Source organism: Schistocerca serialis, chromosome 6, assembly GCF_023864345.2.
Source record: "Schistocerca serialis cubense isolate TAMUIC-IGC-003099 chromosome 6, iqSchSeri2.2, whole genome shotgun sequence".
Lineage (NCBI taxonomy): Eukaryota > Metazoa > Arthropoda > Insecta > Orthoptera > Acrididae > Schistocerca > Schistocerca serialis.
Window position 1 is genome coordinate 514,202,180 of NC_064643.1, and position 3,189 is coordinate 514,205,368.

Consider the following 3,189-nt stretch of genomic DNA (forward strand, 5'->3'; position numbering starts at 1 on the left):
AGTCAGCTACCTCCGTTAACAAATACGATACACGTACCAGGTTAGCAGTCAGGATTGCTATGAATTAGTAAAGATACTAGCGGCCGCTCACTAACAAGAAGATGTCTCCAGCGGTGGAATCGACTTTTTGAAAATCAGGTAGGTTAAAGACCCAGGCATCACACCACGCAACCATTTACCCTGGTGGACCCTCATTTGTGAGTAATCGAAGAAAAAGGAATCCGGAGTATCACAAGATGCTGTACAGCTTTAAAAATGAAATGCGGAGACGCATGAAGGTACAAATGGTTCAAATGGCTCTGAGCACTATGGGACTCAACTGCTGATGTCATTAGTCCCCTAGAACTTAGAACTAGTTAAACCTAACTAACCTAAGGACATCACAAACATCCATGCCCGAGGCAGGATTCGAACCTGCGACAGCAGCGGTCTCGCGGTTCCAGACGGCAGCGCCTTTAACCGCACGGCCACTTCGGCCGGCCATGAAGGTACAATTTGGAGAGCAAGAACGATTAGTCGGGGAGGATGGAGGCCCGATTTTTTTTTTTTTAATCTGTAGTCGATCCAAAATGACTTTAGGATTGATAGCGAGGACGGAAGTGTAGGGGGATACCAACGCGGCACATTCCGGACCGCTTTCCGCCAATACCACGCTACCTGCAGCTGCAGAAAATCCCCGAAGTTGCCAACCCCTTAACCCACATCAAAACACTTCCTGCTTGCAGTGGCCTTCAGATGCAAACAGTAATTGCAGCCAGCTTGCTGTCTTGTGAGAACGTTGCGCCCTGTGAGTTTCTGTGTGTTCGTTTTTTGGGTCACTGGAGTTATTCTTTTATTCGTTGTTACTGTTAATCGTTGTCACCGTCATTCGTTGTTGTTGCTGTTCTTTGTTTCCCTTACTCGTTGTTCCCGTTATTCGCTCTTACTTCCCGTTGTTCGTAGTGCTGAACTGAACGATGTCTACGGGAAGTTCGTCGAAAAGTTATAAGTGGAAAAATTCGAAGTCATTTTCGGGCCATATGAGGGCAATCAGGAGAAATGGTTTGCACTTTACGTGCCTACTTTAATAATGAAAAACTTACTGGTGGCCTGCTGCTGTCCATTAACTAAATGATGGACAGAACTGCTGCAGCTTTGGATATAAACAAAAACCCTGTTGTGAAGATTGGGAAGGAAATGTTCGACAAAGAAAAGGAACCTGAAGAACCATCGAAACACCACCCCCGGGAAAAAACGTCGTATGGAGAAGAGGATTAGCAATATCGATTCGTTTGCAGAGAGTGCGATTCGTCGTCACGTGTATGTTTGTTATCACAGGGAGGAACATACGACACCGAGGGAATTAGTGGTTACACTTAAAGAATCTGGACTTTTTCATGGCCGTCGCACATCATTGTCCACAGTTTTACACAACCTTGACTTTCACTATAGAGATTTCTGTGGCCATAAGCTTGTGATGGAGAGGGAGGATACAGTTGCATGACTATGCCGATTTTCAAGGGACACTCGTAGCATAAATATCGACGAAGTGGTGTGGCTTGACAAAGGGTGGGTCAGTTCTGGTCGCGTTGTCGAGCAGGGTTGGGCAGACGTTTGGGAAGGGTGGGGGGGGGGGGGGACAGACTTACTCTATTTCATGCAGTTACCTTGTAAGAGGTCCATGATTAAGGAATTTGTTGCTAGCGCACTCGAGCAGATGTAAATTTCGATGGATTGCTCACGCGCTACCTGCGATATGTAAGCTATAAGAGAATCTGAGACCAAAGAGCAGTGTTGACTGCAGTAGGAACTGTGTAGCAGTAGGAGTAAGCAGTTGCTAGCGAGCAGTCTGGTGTATCGTGTTGGCTGGGCCGGTCGTGGTGGAGCGATGGCGGAGCCTGAGCGTTGTAGTATAAGGTAAAAGCAGCCTCGCGCATATGTAGTATTGTTACATCAAGTCCCACGTAAATGTTTCTAAAAAAATCTCTTAATAATAATCTTTCTTATAAAAAGTAACTTTTGACAATCACTCATCTCAGTTTAAAGAATTTACTAATTTCCCCAATCCTTGGTCATCCCGATTATTGAAAAGAAAAATCAGTTGTTTCCTTTTATATAAGACAAATCTATCGGCCAGCATTGCACTGAGTTGCGCCAGAAAATTTTCTTATAGGAGCAGATATATACGCGTTATCCGGCGACCTAATTGAGGTTTTTCAATTTATTCAGAATGAATTTTCAGGGCCATGACGCAGCACTGCTGACGTCCAAAATTTACCAGTTTAAATTCACAGTCATTATTGAAACGTTATAAGTGAGCGACAACTTTTTATGAGAGATTAGTCACATTGTATTATTGCTAGGTTACGGAACTTATCTGTTGGGCAGTTACACTGAATGTGAATTATAGAATTATATTTGTTACTGTTGGGAGGTTATTAAATAAATATTTTGTTGGGAGGTTACAACCTCATAAGGTTTTGTTCCAAACATTCTCCTGCTTTTTAAATCAAAGAAAACAGGAGTTTATCACGAAGAAATGAACCACGATACATGAACAAAGTGGTTCGAAGGTTCACTGATACCACATCTCGGAAAACAGTCAACGGTTGTTATAGATAATTTTCCTTACCATTCAGTTGTTGTTGTTGAGAAGGCACAAACGATGGCAAACCGAAAGGACGAAATGATTGATTGCCTTCAGCCTCATAACGTCGATGTAAGTGATGACCTTAGAAGTGTGAAGCTTAAGGAAAAAAATATCTCTACATAAACTACAGTTCCCCCTATAGGAAATCGACGAACAGCGAAAAGAACATGGGCGTACAGTCGTGAGGCTACCACTTTACAACTGCCATTACAACCCAACTGAGTTCCAGGAATAATAATAAATTTACCCTCTTTGCAATCGAAGCACTCGCAATGGAGGTCACTCAGGAACGTCACCACTGAAGACTGGAAGAAAGCCGGCAGACATACGCAGAGCATTATCCAAACAGCAGAATGAAGCTCTTTTGGAAAATTCAGTGAAGGAGATGATAATTTCATAAAATGACTACAGCGAGTGTCAGTGATAGTGACATTTCAAGAATCCGTCATAGCGACGGGAGAGATATCAGGGGAGTTTTTCCATTATCCCCGTAAAAATGGAGCTCAGGACGAAGCAGCTATATGTTTTGCGTGCAAAATTTGCATCTGTAAGTACCTACA